Source organism: Panthera leo, chromosome A3, assembly GCF_018350215.1.
Source record: "Panthera leo isolate Ple1 chromosome A3, P.leo_Ple1_pat1.1, whole genome shotgun sequence".
Taxonomy (NCBI): domain Eukaryota; kingdom Metazoa; phylum Chordata; class Mammalia; order Carnivora; family Felidae; genus Panthera; species Panthera leo.
In genome coordinates, this window is record NC_056681.1 from 65,034,677 (window position 1) to 65,054,949 (window position 20,273).

General features: G+C 36.4%; 1 protein-coding gene and 1 long non-coding RNA gene across 9 annotated transcripts in view; both read right to left on the reverse strand.

Moving 5' to 3' along the window:
* Window positions 1–20,273, reverse strand: part of SRBD1 (S1 RNA binding domain 1) — a 204,855-nt gene that overhangs the window by 113,645 nt on the left and 70,937 nt on the right. The window lies entirely within an intron of this gene.
* Window positions 7,859–18,798, reverse strand: LOC122216006. Of its 2 annotated transcripts, none has more exons than XR_006200649.1 (5): window positions 18,716–18,798; window positions 16,730–16,831; window positions 15,085–15,165; window positions 13,640–13,709; window positions 7,859–7,929 (listed from the first exon to the last, which is right to left on the reverse strand). It is a non-coding gene; the product is annotated as an uncharacterized LOC122216006 (long non-coding RNA). The 2 variants fall into 2 exon arrangements; XR_006200650.1 differs by having other exon boundaries at window positions 15,085–15,168.

The window sequence follows — 20,273 nt, forward strand, 5'->3', positions numbered from 1 at the left end:
ACCAAGACTTAAAAAGAAAAAAGTGATCTCCGAACTATTTGGCCAGACTTCTTTCTGTTTAGATAGCTACTTTTGTCTGTTCCTTGCCTCCCAATCATCTTTTCCCGATAATAAAGCTTTGGAGCCTTTTGAAAGTTGTCTGTGAAGGTCAATCAATAAGCATTTTGTTCCCAGAGGTTAATGTAATTGGCATGATGGTCTCGGGTTTCTCCTCAGATCTGACTCTTAAGAAACAGTAATGAGGGGCACCTGGAAGCCTTGGTTGGTGGAGTAGGCAACCCTTGATCTTGAAGTTTGAGCCCCAAGCTGGGTGTAGAGATCACTTAAAAATAAAGTCTTTAGGGGCGCCTGGGTGGCTCAGTCAGTTGAGCATCTTCACTTTGGCTCAGGTCATGATCTCACAGTTTGTGAGTTCGAGCCCTGCGTTGGGCTCTGTGCTGACAGCTCAGAGCCTGGAGCCTGCTTCATATTCTGTGTCTCCCTCTCTCTCTGCCCCTCCCCGACTTGTGCTCTGTCTCTCAAAAATAAATAAAACATATGAAAAAATCAAGTCTTTGAAAAAAATTTTTTAAAAAGACATAATAATGATTTCTGAGGAATATTCAAAGCAGGAGATGCTGGAGAAGCATAAAAATAAGTTATTTGTTTACGGAGGAGCATTTATCAGGTCATCTAGTTAGATACATCTGAAACTAAATACTAGGATTCACTCAGATGAAGAGTACACAATATAATGATCTAATCCATCCATGGAATAGGAAATCCATTATCATTAGGGTTTTTGCTCTATTCAAATATACAAAGGGATCACTGCACCAAAGATTTATACATTAAAACACCTGACTTCTTCCCATACTTCAAAAGACAAAGCATAAACAGGAACCAGGACCTCACTTGAATTCAAGTTAGCAATTGGTTTTTTTCTACATTTTTACTTACTATGGCTACACCACTGAAATTCATTCACTTTTCATATACTTGTGTCTGTTTCCATACTAAAATAATTCGTTGGAATCTACATTATCTTGTCTTGCCTTCTAAGCAACCAGCAAGTACTATTCTTCAACTGTGTGCAGTTGCTCACATAATGTCTCATCTTTGTACTTTTAGATCTTATTCTTATGGGAAGGATTAAAGTAAATATCGATTAACACAGACCCACATTCACATAAGGACTGAAGAGTACTCTCACATATATGTTCTACTCCATATGTTCTATGTTTTTGGCAAACATATTTTATCTCAACAACACTCAATGTTAAGAAAATCATAAACAGGAAGTAAAGGATCCTAAAACTAACAAATGAATAAACATAACCTCCACGTCTAATCTTACCTAAAAGTAATGACATCACCCCCATTCCTTCATAAAGTTTCCTGCCCCAAAATTTTAAAACCTGGCCACTAGATATTTACATACTTTTAAAAACACATTATACTAAAGAAAGTTAAGTTGTTCAGATATTTAGTCATAATGTAAAGGCATATACTCTTTAAAATTAAAAACAAACCTAAAAATAACACAAATTAGAAGCTAAAGCTGAGTTCTTGAGACTCCCAAAGGTAAGAAAGGAAAAGCAAGTTATGCTGTCACTTAATATCTACTTAACACCATGTGTAAAGAAAATCTGTGATATAATCTGATCCTGAAGAATTTAAACTACACACTTCCTGATTCTCCAGTGCTGGCAATCACCTCCAACAGTAACTGTGCACAATGGCTGAAAAAGGTTTTAAAATGATTTTATTTCCCTTAAGTCTGTTTAAGTATGAAGTCTCTATTCCAAAGTAAATTTTAAATGACTTGATGTTGTTCTAAAAATATATTTTATATCAAAGGGATCCAATGAATTTTTCCTGTTAATTTCAAGTTTTCTAACTCAAATTTAGGATGATTATAAGTAAAACTACAATATTTAAAGTAATGTTAATGTAGCACATCACATAGTCAGGAGTCATATTCCAACATCATTTTCATTTGAAAGTTGTAAAAACAAAAACAAAAGTGTTAAAATACAAGCCCAAGTGTATGTATGTTAATGTTAACTATGACTTTTTTGATTCTTAGAGGAAAACTGAATAGTGGTGTTTCTTCTTTATGTGCAATTATAAACACTGGATTGCTAAATACAGTAAATAAATGATTTTACTAAAAACAAATATAAAAATGATTTAAATAATAGGTCTTTATAAAACAAAACAAATTATTTGTAGACAGAGGCATTCTTACACAGTGAGAGGGAGGATGTTAACTTTTTCCTCATATTTAAATGGGAGCGAAAAGAAAAAGAAAGAAGAGAGAAAAGGAGGGGGAGAGACACAGGAAGCAGACAGATAAGTGTTTTCAGGAGAGAGAGAAAAAGAGCAAGCAAGCACACACATAACACATACATGGCTGGCAAATCCATTAAAGTATTTTTTTCACGAAAGTACACAGGATACAAACTAATAACGGCTTATAAAGAAGTAACAGAATGTAACCAGTCGACTCAAAGCAGTCTTCTTTGCCAAACCATCTACCCACCCCACTCTCAGGGGATACACTGGTAGTAAAAAGAATGCATTTTCCTCACCTGGAATAAATCACTATCATCATGAGCAAGTTTGAGAGTATCCATTTCTAACCTTATCTGGTGGTTAAAAAACAAAACCTCACATATTTGAAACACACACATACAAAGAAGAAACTAAAAATCACTTTTTCCTTTTCTTTCAGCCTATTTCCCAGGCTTAGAAACCAGGCTTCTGTCAGCATATATTTTTCAAACACCCATTTAAGTGTTTGGTCCTTTAAATATTCCCCAATACACTTGGAATAATGCAGGATTCTAAGATGAATTTTAAGAAATAAGTGAGCATGCATGCTTTTGTGTGTGTGTGTGTGTGTGTGTGTGTGTACACTCTAGATTTGCTTCAAGCTTTAACTTCACCATTTAAAAATGTAAATTTTCCATTATATAGAGATACATACATAACAGATCACTTGTATCTGAAATTAGCCTATTCCACCATTTTCAAATGCGAGGAGCAAAATTTTAAAGCCAAGTAATACTTCTGAGTTAAAAAGATGGAGACTACAGTATAATCAGAGAACAAAGAGGCATAAAATTTACACAACTCATACCTAAGTTTATTGTTCTCCTGGAAAGTTGTGCTTTCATCACAAACGTAGAATATATGGCATCAGCCCCACATCTTAGTATCTATAGGGAAAAAAGTCTTTAAACTGTGTAAGAATCATTTAGGTGAAGGAAGGTCCTATGAAAACACCTGCCAAGAAGCTTGAACTATCATATTAAATGGATCACAGGGTTTACAAAGTGCTGCAGACGTTCAAAGGCATTCCTGGCACTGAGTATCACAATCACAGCGAGAAGACTTCACTTCGGGCACATGTCTAGGTCATTTCTCTGAATTGTTTCTTGTCAAATTAAAATGTCAAAAATTATTCTATCAAATGCTGTCCCTAAGGAATGTAGGCTCAACCCAAAGCACAGCTACCAATTAGTAAAGTCGGGCCTCTTAATGGAGAAAAAATTTCTTTTTCTATTGATAACTGAAATTAGCAGGGTCCAGAAAGAAAAGTTTCATCTCAGCAGTTAGTTTAAGTGCTACTGATAGCTATAATCACATGCAGGCTGCAATTCCTTTTGAAAGGCTTTTCAAATGAACAAATACAAAGAAAAAAGAGAAACACAAGTGTTTTCATAGTGAATGACTGTGTAGGATTACTGAGTTATAAAAAGCCAAGGTTAGAGACCCAGATATACATGAGTATTGTGAACTAACAAACCAAAGTCAAATGAAATCCTTGCTCACTCTTTTGACAAGGTCAGTGCACCCATCCCTTAGCACAATAACTGATTGAATTTCAAGTTATAGAAGGAGCTTCAGGAAAATAAAATCCACCACAAATCACTTAATGTTTCTCTATTGCCTCAGATGAGCAAATAAAAACCTCTAAGGAAAACATTTCCTGTTCACTCTGTTGTTTCCCAAAAGCTGCATATCACTCAGACTGCCTTGGGGAAGTGTTCATTCATTAGCAGTGTAAGTGTGCAGACGTAACAGATGTTCTTTGGCAGCCAATCCTACTGTATCTTTATCACTTCAAAGTCCAGATGAATTTACATAATATACTTGTCATTTACCCACAGACATAGAAGGCATGTGCACCTACTAGAGCTACTGATTGTCCATGAACTTCCCCCCCAAAAGTTCTAAACCTTGATTTCAAAGGACAAGAAATACATACAAGCAACAGGACAGACAAGCTCACAAAATACAACCGTTTACATGAGGCATGCACTTAAGTTATCTAGTCTTACAATTTGGCAAAAGCACTGTATGACCTGTGGCTATTAAAGTAATCAAAAGGTCTGGTTTTAACTAAATCAAGAGATAATATTAAAAGCAAAAATTCAATGGTATATATTCCCATCTATATATCCCTTCTGTACTTTTCACCAAAAGCCTCTTTGATTTGAAATATCAAACATTTCCCAGTGTGGTTGCTTTTTAAAGTTTCCATTCCCGGAGACTAAGTTTCTCGGCTTTGTGGCTCAAGCGATGACAAACAGATCATTTCCTATTCACTCCACTTACCTCATCATCAACAAGACTGCTAGAATCCAGTTATGTTAAGAATTATTTTCAACAGCCACCTTCAATTACAAATGTTTGACATGATCACAGACTTCCAATGCTAATCCCCTTTCAAGCTGAAATACCCACACAAGGGCCCTTTGAGACACACAGCATGGCTATTTTCTTTGCTTTGCCTTATCCTGCAAAGCGGCTGAAATACACTTGAATCCTTTCTCTCCACTCCCATCACTACCATCCATCTCTTATGCAAAGTAGCATGCAGACCCACATGCCTTTGTCAAGACAGAAGTCTTGGTTAAGACTGGTTAAAACACTGTTTTTCTAAGTATGCTTCTAAACCTGAAGTCTGTTTAAAGACAGGAAATGAAAATCTTCATGTAATTGACTCTCATTTCCCCAAGTTTTCTGCCTACGGACTATCCTTCCTTAGTTTTCCTAGATTTGCATGATCTGAGTATACTTAATTTTCGGAGCCCTACTGCTAACCACAATTCTGGACGTAGAAACTTTTAGTCTGGTCTATTCAAGAAGAATACCCATCACTTAACCCAAACGGAAAGAAAACCTGAATCTATAAAAAATAATCGTATCAACATACTAAACTACACTTATCTCCCGAAGAGATTTTTTAAATTTCAAAGAATAATACAATTTTCTGGCACATCAAATTCAGGCATTTATGCCAAGAGCATATGTTGAAGTCTTTACTATCTCCAAGTGACAATCAACTTGGGCTTTGAACAAAAAGAGGATGATTTTGCATTAGGTGTAGGTGGATTCATGAAAATCTGCTCCTAACCTGAATTTTCACAAGTCAAATTCCATTTTAAATACATTTTAAATGCAACAAGACAGCTCCCCAGCTAAAGGAACTACAAAGTGAAATTTAATAGTGCAAAAAATTACTTGATAAAGCAATTGGTCATCCCTTCCATTATGAGCTTTTAACTTGTGATTCTGTGTTTAGAATTTGCATAATTGAATTATACTTTTCTTTCCGCCTGCACCATACTTATATGAATCATGGAAACGTGAACCTCCATGTTTTACTGTTAGAAGAAAGAAAGGCCTGTCCCCCTTCACCTAAAGCTAGTTTGTGTTCCTAAGGGAAATGGGAAGAAGTAAAAACCTCCTGCTGAGAAAGACCAAGCAAAAATACAATAATCACTCACTAATTACCCTTGGGACACATCCCCTCAGCTAACTGGAAGTGAAATCTGAAAGTGAAGGATTTCAGGATATGTCACCTCCAAATTTGCCACTTTGACAAAATAATTATTTTAAGTTGAAGGAATCTGAGAAACAGCAGGTACAGGAACCCCTTCCCCCTTGAGGCAGGTCATGAAACTCTCCTGTCAGAGCTACCTTCCTTGTATCTGAGTAAGGAAGCATCCTTACCTCTGAAAATGGAGGGATGCCGAGAAACCCAATACATGGGCCTTGCCAAGTTTCCACCAATTTACTACCCAAAGCTCATACGCTTTTTGTCCTATCATGTTTTTCCACAACTATCCACTCTTCCTCAAACCTAGTATCAAAACACTCAGATTTAACCACTTCTTTGGGTCTTCATTCCCTTATAAAGGTTCTTGTGTCACATAAAACTTAAATGAAATAAATGTGCAGGCTTTTCTCTGTTAATCTATCTTTGTCAGTTTCACTTTCAGACCCAGTCAGGGACTTTAAGAGAGTCAAGGAAAAGTTTTCCCTCCTCTACAAAACCAAGAAATCAATCAAGCTCTACCTTCAAATTCTTTTCTTCCTCGTCACGCCACTATTCTTCTAGAACACTTAACCCAAGGCTCCAGTGAGGTCATATCCACAGGACAGCACACCAGAAGTGGTGGAGAGATCTCTTTCTTCCTCCACATTCTTCACCATATAAAAACTATGTCAGGCCAAAGGTAATCCCTCAGTGATTATTTCCTATCAGCTGCTAAGATTTCTGGCTCAAAACTGCCTACTTACGTAACAAGGGCGAGTTTACCCCCAAAAGGCCACTCCTCCAGAACGCTTCCTTAAAAAAATGACCAGTTGATGAAATGGTTTCAACTCAGCATTGAGACAAACTTAGTTCATGGTGAATTCTAAAACATTTAAAAGTGGAAGAGGGTGGGAAACTCAAGAAGTGTTGTATTCCACTACCTTAATAACAAACCATTTAAAAGAGTTTGAGGGCCCACACAGAACAAAATCCGGCTAGATTGATCACTGAGCCTCAGGCCCCTTCAGGAACATGAGGTCTTTGAGGGTATTCTGACCCTACTACTGTATTATGCATGATTTGGGGAAATTCTTTAATGCTAAAAACAGATGAAAATGGATTAATCTGAATATAAACTCAGTCTTGTTCGGAAGGTTTTTGCTGTTGTCTCCAACTTCTCCAAACGAACAATCAAAGATAAAAGAGTAAATTAAGAGTGTTAAAAATAGGCAAGTTTATTCCCTTAAGTCAAACTTCCCAGAAATGCCTACCATATTTAAACAATAGAGAGGTGAAAAAGCATGTGTGCTGGAAATAGTGTGAGACTGAAGATCAGGTAGCCTGACCCAAGTTCCCATTCCACTAAGTCTTTAATCCCTATTAGCCTGCAGTCCAGCTTCCTCACCTGTAAAATGCAAAGAATACTTAACAACCAGGGGTTTACCATGAGAAACAAATACGGATCAGATCGGATGGGTGCAAAGGCGCTTGAAGGCAGTAGGAAAGCCATGGGATAGTATTACAAAGAAGCCTGAAGTAAAGAATTTAGTAAAATCTACTTTTTTTCACCTATAAGAGAAGGATATCATGATTTAAGTTAGAAATACATAACAGAACACAAAATGATTTACTATAAAGGACATTTTCTAGGTAAAACTCTAAAGTCAATATTTGAAAGCAAGGTTCCTGATTTTTGACTGAAGTAACCTTTTTGCTACAAACCAGCCACATGAAATTCTTACTGAGAGGACTTCCCAGTTTATGAAATCACATTCTACAAGGCAGTGACGTACTGACAGAGCAAATCAGCAGGAAGAAGTGGTTGTGGTGAGGTAGTGTCCTGGGTAATCACTAAATGATACAAGTATAACTTCCCAAGAAAACTGGTATGAATCTCAACAAAGAACAAATGTGAGAAATCAAATTTATGTGGCAACTCACCTATGAAAGAAAAGGAAAAAAAGATTATTTTACTGCCATACATTATTTCCTAAAATGCAAAAACACCATTCAGAAATGCATCCCAAAACAAATAATTTACCTGTGACTTAGTTTCAGCTAGTTTTCAGGCTCAAATTAAGCAGAAAAACAATTTTATATGCTTCCATAATCCATGACTGAAATGAAAACAAATGCATGTCACACTTCTGGGCCCTTCTCAGCAAGAATAAAATGGAATGGGGGTGCTGGAACTGTCTGAGACCTTCTGGCTCCATCATTATGGAAATCGATGAACAGTCTGAGTCAGGGTTTCCAGAGGAAATATCTATTTTCATCACAGTCCCTCTGGAATAAATGCTTTTCAAAGTGTTCCAATTCTCATTTAAACCACTTTTAAAATTATTAACAACTTCCTTATACCTTCAAATTTTATAGCACTAACAATTTTCAAAGCATTTTCAGCCCAAAACTCCAAGTCTGTCTTAGATTATGAACAGCTATCATAGACTGTGTTCTTTACCAAATATCCTATTCAGTCCTTTTATCACTGGATGTCACTCTTTCATTTTCAAAGGCATTTCTGTATCTCATGAGAAAACATACCACTGAGCAATATGACTGAGACACTTGGAAACTAATAGTGCTTTAAGCTCCAGAACAGCACATTCAGTGAGAATCTAGGAATAAGAGCAGATGTGATGATACCCTATTGGACATGAAGTGTGGAGGCACTTCTGAATGAAACGGGACTTAAGATTAGCTACTGAGTGGTAGCATTTACAGGGTCTGACACTGTGGTTCTCCAATATGCGTTAGCTTTCTCTAATTGTCACGACAACCCTGCTGTTATCCCATATAACAGCTGAGGAAACTGAGGCACAAAGAGGTTAGGTAATTTGCTGAAATTAATACAACTAGAAGTGGCAGGGTTACAACAGGAACCCACAGTCTGACCTAAGAGCCCAAATTCTTAACCGCTATTTTGAGCTGTGTACTATATTCAGCACAATGCAGCCATCTCATTAATTTTCATACTCCTGAGAGGCAGATATTATTCTAATTTTGCCAATTAGAAACCAGAAGCTCAGAGAGATGAAGAAACTTGCCCGAAGTCAGACAGCTAATAAGGAGCAGAGCTGAAGTTCAAACTCGAGACCGTAGGATTCTGAAGTCTATGCTCCTAGACTTAGCACTAGACATCTCATCTACCAAAGAGGCAGTGACTCCTCCACCTCCACAACCCCTCACCAGTCATCGTGACACTTAGTTCTCCTCCTCTGGCTCTCCCACGCAATACAGACTCTTCAAAGAATCTACTGAATATTTAAGTAATTATCCCCAATACCTCCCAACTTCCTTGAGCACTGCTAGGAGATTATTTTGATGAAGTCCAATTTACCTATTTTTTCTTTTGTTGCTCATGCTTTTGGGGTCATATGTAGGAATTCTTTGCCAAATTCAAGGTCATGAAGATTTACTCCTATGGTTTCTTCTCAGAGTTTTACAGTTTTAAGCTTTTACATTCAGGTCTTTGATCCATTCTTTTTTTTTTTTTTTTTTTTTAATTTTTTTTTTTCTCATTTTTTTTTTATTTTTTAATATATGAAATTTACTGTCAAATTGGTTTCCATACAACACCCAGTGCTCATCCCAAAAGGTGCCCTCCTCAATACCCATCACCCACCCTGCCCTCCCTCCCACCCCCCATCAACCCTCAGTTTGTTCTCAGCTTTTAACAGTCTCTAATGCTTTGGCTCTTTCCCACTCTAACCTCTTTTTTTTTTTTTTTTTTTTTCCTTCCCCTCCCCCATGGGTTTCTGTTATGTTTCTCAGGATCCACATAAGAGTGAAACCATATGGTATCTGTCTTTCTCTGTATGGCTTATTTCACTTAGCATCACACTCTCCAGTTCCATCCATGTTGCTACAAAAGGCCATATTTCATTTTTTCTCATTGCCACGTAGTATTCCATTGTGTATATAAACCACAATTTCTTTATCCATAGGTCTTTGATCCATTCTAAGTTAATTTTGGTATATGCTACAAGGTAAGAGTCAAATTTCATTCTTTTGCATGTGGCTTTCCAGTTGTGCCACCAACATTTGTTGAAAAGACTATTCTTTTCCCATTGAATGATCTTAGCACGCTTGCTGAAATCAGTTGGTCAAAGAAGTGAAGGTTTGTCTATGGACTCTCAGCTCTATTCCATTGATTTATATGTCTATCTTTGTACCACATACCATAATTGCTTGAAGTTTTGAAATCAGAAAGTGCAAGTCTTCCACTTTGTTCTTCCTTGTCAAGGTTGTTTTGGCTATTCAGAATCCCTTGCAATTCCATATGAATTTTAGAATTGCCAATTTCTACAAAGAAGTCAGCTGAGATTCTGATAGGGATTGCACTGAATAAGTAGATCAGTTTGGGGATTACTGCCATTTTAATAATGTCTTCCAATCCATGAACTTGTGAGGTCTTTCCATTAATTTAGATCTCCTGAAACTTCTTTCAACAATGTTTTGTAATTTTTAAGGGTAGGTTTTACATTTCTTTTGTTAAATTTATTTTAGTCTTCTGGATGTTATTATAAATGGAATTTACTTCATTTTTGGATTGTCCGGTATATAGAAATATAATTGTTGTAATTGGCCTTGTATCGTGTAACATTGCTGAACATTTTAATTAGTTGAGCAAGGTTTTTTTAGGTATATGTTTTAGTATTTTCTACATATGAGGTCATATCATCTGTGAACAGAAATAGTCTTACTTCTTCTTTTCCCATCTGGATGTTTTTTATTTTATTTTTTGCCTAACTGCCCTGGCTAAAACCTCCAATACAATGTTGAATAGAAGTGGCCAGAATAGATTATCTTGTTACTGATCTTAGGGAAAGTATCCAGTCTTTCACCATTAACTATGATGTTAGCTCTAAGTTTCTTCATGTGCTACTTATCTGGTTGAGAAGGTTCTCTTAATCTTTGTTTTTTTTGGTGTTATTATAATGAAAAAAACGTTGGATTCTGTCAAATGCTCTGTCTACTAATCATATGAATTTTGGTTTTTATTCTTTGATATGATCTATTACATTCACAAATTTTTGGATTTGGAACTAACCTTACATTCTTGGGATAAGTCTCACTTGGTCATTGTGTGTTGTTTTATTGGTTGCTAGATTTGGCTTGCTAGTATTTTGTTGAGAATTTTTACATTCATATCCATAATTGATACTGGTCTATAGTTTTCTTGGTCTGGTCTTGGTATCAGGGTAATACTGGCCTCACAGAAGAAGTTCCAAAGTGTTCCTCCTGCATTCTGGAAGAGTAGATGAGGAATTAATGTGTGGTAGGATTCAGTGGTAAAGCCAACCGGATCTGGTTTTTCTTTGTGGTTAGTTTTTTGATTACTAATTCACTGTGTTTATATGTTATAGGCCTATTCAAATAATCTATTTCTTCTTGAGTCATTTTCAGTAGTTTGTCTTTTCAGGAATTTGTCCATTTCACCTAAGTTATCTAATTTACTGGTATATAATTTTTACATATTATATATAATGTTATATATTTTTATACATTATTAATCCTTTATATAAATTTTTATTTTTGTAAAGTCAGTAGTGATTTCCTCTTTTCATTTCTGATTTTAGTGATTTTAGTCTTCTTTTTTTCTCTTGGTCAGTCTCATTAATAAGTTGTCCATGTTGTTGATACTTTCTAAGAAACAACTTTTGATTTCAAAGTTGAATTTCTCTACTGTTTTTCTCTTCTCTATTTCTGTTCTCTTCTCTATGTTCTGTTCTTTATTATTATTTCCTTTCTTCTGCCTGTTTTAAGTTTAGTTTGCTCTTCTTTGTCATATGTGAAAGGCTAGTTTTTGCTTTGAGATTTCTTTTTTGAACACAGGCATTTACAGTTATAAGTTCTCCTCCTAGCACTCCTTTAGCTGTATCCCATAAAGTTTGGTATGTTATGTCTGTATTTCCATTCAATATATTTTCTAATTTCCTTTTGGATTTCTTGTTTATTTATGGTTAATTATTTAATATTCAATTTCCATGTATTTGTGAATTTCCCAATTTTCTTTCTAATTTCTAATTTCATTTCATTGTGCTTATGGAGCATGCTTTATATTGTTTCTACCCTCTTATATTTTATTTGTTCATCACCATCACTGCTTTAAATTTTGTTTTTATTATGGTAAAGTATTCACAACATATTATCATTTTAACCATTCATAAGTGTACAACTCAGTGGCATTAAATACATTCACAATGTTGTTTAACAAACTAGTGTCTATATCCAGAACTTCATCATATCCAACCCAGACTTTATAGCCATTAAAAAATAATAATTTGCCCTACCCCCTTTCCTCCCACCCCTCCTCCTGTTAACCTCTATTCCCCTTTTGTCTTTATGAAGAATGCCTATTCTAAGTACCTTATAGAAGTGGAACCATGCAATATTTATTTGTCCTGTGTCTAGCTTCTTTTCATGTGCTTATTGGCTATTTGTATCTCTTCTTTGGAGAAATGTCTATTCAAGTCCTTTACTAATTTTTGAATTGGGCTGTCTTTCTGGTAGAGTTGTGGGAGTTCTGTATGTATAATGCTGGAACCAGCCCTTTCTTCGCTGCTTTGCTAGATCTCTGTAGGTTTCTGGCTGCATCCTGGTGGTAAACGTGGAGATCTTCTGGCTGTCATCAAAAATGCCAAAAGCAAACTGCTCTCTGGCAGTTTGTGTGAAGAGGTGTGAATCCACTTTCTCACAAGGCATCCTGGGCTGGAGGGGTATCTCTTCCAGATGTACTTCAGTGAAACCAGATTCAGAGCTTGAGCAGATACACTCCTGCAGGCATGGGCCTAACTCGAACCGGCAGCAGCACAGAAGTATCAATGGGGCCACAGAGCCTGCTGCTGCTGCCTCTGCACAGCTCACCGCTCATTGCTCAATGCTGGATGGGCCCCCTTTGACATCTGGAAATGCTTTCTTTTGACTAGTAATTGCTTGGGATATAAATTTCCATTCTTTACTTTTGTCATTTCTATGTCTCATATTTTAGATATATATTTTTAAACACGAAGAGCAACTTTATAAGATTGTTGTAAGGATGAAATGAGTTAATGAAGAAAGTATTTAAAAGACTGCACCACTCCTCTAACAGAGGCAAATTCCATCCTCTCTGAAAGAAAAACACCTTAAATGCAGGCATCAAGACTTTCTAGAGTTGAGATGCCAGGAAAAATGAACACACAATTAAAAAAAAAAAAATCACGTAATGTATGTGCCTAAGTCAGCAGAAGTAACAAAATTTGCTTTTGAACCAGCACATAGACACGGCTATAGGAGTTACCACAAGCAGAACAAGCCTGTATGCTGACGGTGCACTCCCCAGAGTGTGCGACGGGGACGATGGAGCACAACGAAACTGTGCTTACTCCAGAGAACCTCGTGAGCTCCTTAAGTGGGCACACAACAGGCCAGATGAGCTTGTTGTCCCTATATTGCTGTGGTAAAGGCCTTCTCTTCCCTGAGCTAACAGAGACCAAGGTTTAGCTTGAAAGGGGTGGGGTGTGAGGTAAGATGGTGGTATGACCAAAGGGGTAGCCATACTGCACAGCCAAGGACCCTTTTACAAACACTTATGGATTACAAATTATGTGCCAAGCACCATTCTAAGCATTTTGTGGTGTATCACCCCATCTCATCTTCACCAAATCCTATGGTGGATAATATTATCATTCCCACTTTAGAGACGAAAAGACCAAAAGATTAAGCGACTTAACTACAGTCACTGTGGCAGTAAGGAATGAAGCTATCCACAGACTGTTTTCTTAACTACAAAAGTAGAAAAAGAAACCCACCCATATTCAAAGAACAAATATTCCAATTTACCTGGCATATAAGAATTTCTGACATCTGAGGATACCCAATATGAGAGAAGAAGGCATTTAAGTGGAATCCACTGAAAATAAGAACCACAATTTCACTATAAATAATAGAAACAGATCAGGGGAAGATTTAAATGAAATACCTTGAAAAATAAAATACTGAAGATGGACTTATTTTAGCTTTTATTTAATAAAATACAGGTTTATAAATTATAACTCTATCCTAACTCTTATAAGGAAGGGTAACATATTATTCCTTTTTAAAAAAAATTTTTTTTAAATGTTTATTTATTTTTGAGAGAAAGAGAGACAGAATGCGAGTGGGGGGTGGGGGTGCAGAGAGAGAGGGAGACACAGAATCCAAAGCAGGCTCCAGGCTCTGAGCTGCCAGCAGAGTCCAATGCAAGGCTCAATTCACGAACCATGAGATCATGACCTGAGCTGAAGTCGGACCCTTAACGGACTGAGCCACCCAGGCGCCCCATATTATTCCTTAATGAATGATATCAGCAGCATAACGTAAAAAAACTATGCAGACTCACACTACAAGTGCTTGAAAGATAAACACCACGTCTTGGGTTGAGAAGGGAATATCAAGAGATTATCTCGGAAATGTAGCTTGAGGCCAGCTAATGAAAAACCCAAACTCTTAAAGGAAGTAGAATGGCAACAAGAGACACTGAAGGAAAGAAAGAAATAGTAAAAACATTCCTGAGGGAGAATCGACAGGATTTGAAAGTAGTCTGAATGGAGTATATAGCTGAATTTGTCAATTTTGTACCCAAGGGAATCACTAGCAAAGTAGGGGCTTATAAAAAGAACAAAAACACATGAAGAAAAATAGTTTTGGGAGCCAAAGCATGGAATTAAATTTGGTTGAATCTAAGGCACCAGAGTGATACTCAAATGACTGGCCGCTAGCCACTGAAATTTGAGTCCAGATCTCTGGAGAGAATTTTAAACTAAGGATATACATTTAGAACCCACAGATGAAAAGATGAAGCCCCAGAAGAATGGATAGAGAAATTATCAAGGAAAGGAAGATATATAGAGAAGGAAAAGGGAATGAAGAAAATATTTGGAGCACTAAGTTGAAGAGCAAAGAAGAGGTGGAAGGACGCATAGAAAAAAAGAATGATCAGAAATAGAAGTTAGAGTATTTAAAAGAAGTGGGAGAAATATGAGAATATAAACTGAAAAGGAGTCCAGATAAGCTGAACCAAATATTAATTGAAAAATATTGCTTCTATGTAAAAACAAATGAAGGATGCTGTACTTACACTGAATTCTGGAGACAAACTTTCCTCCAAGTTATTAAATTCAACAAGACAGGTACATTTAAATTTTTCCCACTTAACACAGACTTGTCACTTCTCACTAAGGAAAGGTAGCCAGAAGGAAGGAAAAAAAGCCAGTAAGAAAATGAAGAAGAGTAGAAGCAAACCAAACCTGAAAGATTAAGATGCTCCAAAGGCTCAACATGTTACTGGGAGATTCTCCAGTCAGCTTCCTTTATCCACTTCTCATACCCTGCTGCCAAAACCATGAATCAGAAACACATCAAATCTCAAATCTGAAAATTTAAGCATGGGTCTTTAACATCCTTCCAGTCTTTCTACAGCTAACAAAAATTTATTAAAACAGAAAAAGACCAACTTCTTGGTAGAGATTTTACTTGTTACTTTTCCCAGCAAAGTCAAAACCTAAAAGTAGCACTTCATATTTAGAACAAGATACAGGATTTCCTAAAGAGCTTGAGAGGTAAAGGCCCTCCAGTAAGGAAGTTCAGGTAAGAAAGAAAATAGGTACTTGGGTTCCTCTTATATAACCAGTGAATTTTAATTCAAAATAAGTCTAGGACCTGGAAGACAAGGAAATCACTGACTCGTACAAATCAGAGCACATGATTTGAATAGAAATGCACATCTTCAAAATATTTCTTATACGTTGAAGACACTACAGAAGCTTCTTCACATCATATCCCTCCTCAGAGTTTTAGCATTTTGGCCATGCCAACATCTGAATTTGGAGCCATAGACATCCACAATATATTACTGAGTGTAACTTAAAATAACAAGTAGAACGTGACAATGGCAATGATGACAGTGTCACCATTTAAACCACGGAAACTGTATGAATTCAAACCTGTTGGGAACTGGGAGGGGAGTCTATCACACTTCTTGTCATCCCTTATATTCCTAGATTCATGAAAAGCATTCTGCTGAGGAAAAATAAAATGCTTTGAAGAATAAGAGGAATTTTAGGTAAATGGGGTAACTAAGCAAACCTAAAAACCAGTCGAAAACATATCAATCTACTATAAGCTGGTGGCTCATTCACAAGCTCAAATTGCTTACCACTAAGTAACTGAGAAATATACTTATGATCCTTGACTCTGTTGATCCTTCCAATTAAGCTTTAGATTAACATAGTTAATATGTTTGGAAGATTAATTATACAATATTAGGGCTAATTCAGGTGTTTTAACTACATTGGCCCGAAATTAGATGGGATACACAAAACTTCAGAATCTTAAAAAAAAAAAAAAAAAAAAAAAAAAAAGGCGTGGATCACTATGTTAACCAAAGAACTAGACAATACTCTGTCTCATGAACGCTAAAATGCTGGCAAAATAAGATCCTGAGGACTTTCTAGGCAGTATCATGCTTCTCTGTCTCCCAATTCCCTCGGACTATAATGAGGCAAAGCAAATTCTTAAAGGAACATATCTTCTGTGCAAAAAAAAAGATGCTGTTAACTATGAAGGGGCAGAGGAAAATGTGGCATGAATGGAAAGGTACACATCTTCCAGCCTTCATTCTACTACCGATTTCCTAACATCCTCCCTTCTCAACCCGAGGTCACTCTTCCTAATGCCAGGGGTGAGTCATTTAGGGCAGCAAGAATTTCTGAATTTCCCGTATCAGTAAAAGGGCCAAGATGTACCTCTTCCACCCACTTCCTTAATCGTAGACTCAAACGCCAAATAAGTTGCATGCACTGCTCATTCCCCACATAAACTAAGCTATCTGTCTTCAGGAGACCTCTGTAGCCCTGTAGCACTGTGTTGACAGTGAGAAAGGCCATTACCAACCTCCTCTGTGTCAGGTTTACCGTTGGTTTCTTACACTGGACAGGCCAAAGACTTTAGGTTCAATAAATTGCCAAGACCAGGTGTGGCTTGAAATTTATTTTCCTGCCATATAGGAATAAAAAGTTAAGCAGGTTAAGTGCAAACAAAATTATAGAATATCAAGAGAATATGCTATTTTTAGAGCATTTTAATACTATACAAATACATTTTAACAAATACTAATTATAAAAAGCTTTTTATTACAATGATTTTAAAAGCCTTCTGTAAGTCAAGATGAAGTAATTTGAAAACAAAGTATAAATTTGAAAGTAAACTTCATTTTCTAAAACATTCTGTGATTTTTATTTTTCACTGTTTAGATTAAGATAAGTTCTATGATAAAGATGATAGGAATAGATCCGCAGATAATCCTTATGATTATATCTAAAAAGCAAAATGCTTTTATATATTTTTTCTCAAGTAGAGAGAAACATCCAAAAAACGTTTGAAACAAAGAAGGAAGCAGTTTTAAAAATGAGCCACGAGGGGCGCCTGGGTGGCTCGGTCGGTTAAGCGTCCGACTTCGGCTCAGGTCATGATCTCACAGTCTGTGAGTTCGAGCCCCGCGTCGGGCTCTGTGCTGACAGCTCAGAGCCTGGACCCTGCTTCAGATTCTGTGTCTCCCTCTCTCTCTGCCCCTCCCCTGTTCATGCTCTGTCTCTCTCTGTCTCAAAAATAAATAAACATTAAAAAAAAAATTTTTTTTTAAATAAAAATAAAAATGAGCCACGAGAAGTTCTACCGCCATATATTTAGCCCAGAACAGAGACAACAGCCTCTAAACTATGCATTTACAGGAAAATAAATACTCCACAATACATATGGCAGACCTTGTTTGAGTCCTGTTTCCTTTGTTTTTCTTCAGACTCAGTTTCCTGCATTATTATGTTGAAAAGCTTTTTCTCAGATGGCTCAGTAAAGAATAAACAGGCTGTAAAGTTAAACTGGGTAAACTGTTTCTGAATAAGATACTGACTTTGCCTTTTATTCTCTCTTTCACTGAGGTTTGATGAATCTTATCTGGCCACCCTTTTCAATCTCCTTATAACCAAGGTGAGTGCCTCTTCAACTCTAGCACCACTTTGGACTAAAGACTCCCCAACCCAAAGAAAAATACCAAAATGAACCATCTTGGGAGGAGCATAGTTGAAAATGAGGTTGTTCCTCTCGTTTACTGGCGGCTCTGGCTAACTACTGCCACCCAACCACTACTACCCCAGCCACCACCACCATGATCAGTGTCCCCCCCCCCCCCCCCCCACACACACACACAAAAGACTTGAAACAACTCCTTTAAATTTCTTTTAGTGCAGCAAGCAACAGCTTGTAAAAGGATGCAAACCAGCTGAAACATTTGACAGACAGTGTTAAATACCAGGGAATTCCTATCAACCATTTTACTTTAAAAGGTACTTTGATGTTGGCTATCTTTCATGTACCTCTTTCATGGCACATTAATAAAGAAAACGAAGCCGAAGTAAATCAAGTCCCAAGGTCACATCTAGAATTACAGCACTGTAGGTACCTGATGAAATACGGATTAATGCTGCATGAGTAGTGAATAAATAAAAGCACCTCCACCACCAATCGGGCAAGTTTTACAAGTGCTTCTGAACTTTATTCTGCAACTAGACCTGAGACATCTTTAATCCCCCATGCCCCTGAAACCTAATTATCATAATGTGAACCCAAATGTTAGGGTCCCTTCAAAATGCAAGTGCTGTGAAGCAGAAAAGTAATGGGAATTAAGCTGGGTGTAACCTTAGAAATGTATGGATGTGGGGGAACTTGAAAGTGGTATTTCAATAAATTAGAAGAGCATAATACAAAGATTTAGCCACATAAAATATATTAGACTCAAAAGGTTCCTCCTTCAAAAAACAAAAACAAAACAGAAAATAATATAAAACACAAATAAAGATGGATTCAAAAACTATTTGCAAGTACCGGTTCCTGGTCGCAGAATCTTCAAGTCCTATGTAATCAAATGAAAAGGATCTCAACAACAAAGAAGTCTAGCAATCTTGCATTCTCCTAATGCAAATGAAATGAGACACACATCACAGTGATTCTGTACAACCTGAACATTCCTAATTAAAAAAAAAACTTAAATATTTCCAAATAATCAATTGAACATGTTTTTGTTGTTGTTGTTTTTAATGTCAGCCAAAAGTGAGAGAAAACAGCTCTTTAATGCCAAAGAAAAGAGGAAAATATGAATCAGAATGGGCCAAAGAGTTAAAAATCTCAAGGTAAAACTCTATCCATTCACAATTTGTTAATAATGTGATCTTATTCCTTACACATCTAATTTATTGAGGGACTATGATAAAAAACAAGACTTAAAATTACAGAATATAAATACATTCATTTTGTATTTACTACATAGCTATGTTCACTACAACACAGAATTCAGAGTAAATCAAGACGGCTCTGGGCCCTAATCACAGAGACATTTAGCATCCCAAAAGATCTATACTACAACCCTATAATAGGGTTCCTACCTTTACCAAGTACACCATTTACGGAGAGGTCTGTGAATAATTATTTCATTTACATTTATAAACATTAGAATCTTAAAAACTCTTCTATGCAACTGATGTCTCTATGACAGAAAATACGATTTATCTGATGTATACACTTTAATAACAGAACTATGTACATATGAAAATGGTAAAACCCACTCCACTTTTACGATCACAGTAAAATGTCAGTTTGGAAGAGAATCTAGGAGTGTAAGAGTATACATGCACAAACTCAGATGGAGAAAAAAATAAAACAATTGCTTAAAATAAGGTGTTGTTCCTTCTATTTCTAAAGGTTACCAAAAATACTCACAAAGTCCCAAAGTTCATCACTTATTACCTTAATGCTGAACACATTATTGTTTTAATTTACATTTTTAGGTTCTGTTATAGCAAATACACTTGTCTAAACAGAACATCTGTTTTGGTTATAATACACTGTATCTTTGGCAAGAACTTATAATAAAACTAACAAAAACAATCAAAAATCTTTATTGGATCTGGCAACAAAAGCAGATTTGTAACCAAAAACCTTAAGAGGAGAAATGACCATCACTGGGCTCTTGGCCAGTTCTAATCTAAGTCAATAAACAAAGATCTGCAAGAAGGGCTACAGCTAAGGGGGGTGGATGTACCTCCTGCAGATACTTAGATCGGACTTAGGGATACAGAAACACATGGGTTACAAAGCTAGTAAAAAATATTTTATTTTCATCAAAAACTGTCAAACTGAATCTGAATCCAAATAGTATTTTAAAACCACACACACATCCACATCCACCCATAATGACTCATTCCTTATGTTTCCTCTCCAACTAGCTCACTGAAATGGTCATTTAAATATGTATTTTTTAAAAGTACTCTGGCCACTTCAACAAAATGAACATAATTCATATGAGTTGTAAAATAATTTTTCTTTAAAATTTACTTACTGTCACAAGCATCCCAGAAAGGAAGCCTTTATAAACAAGAGTCCAGTG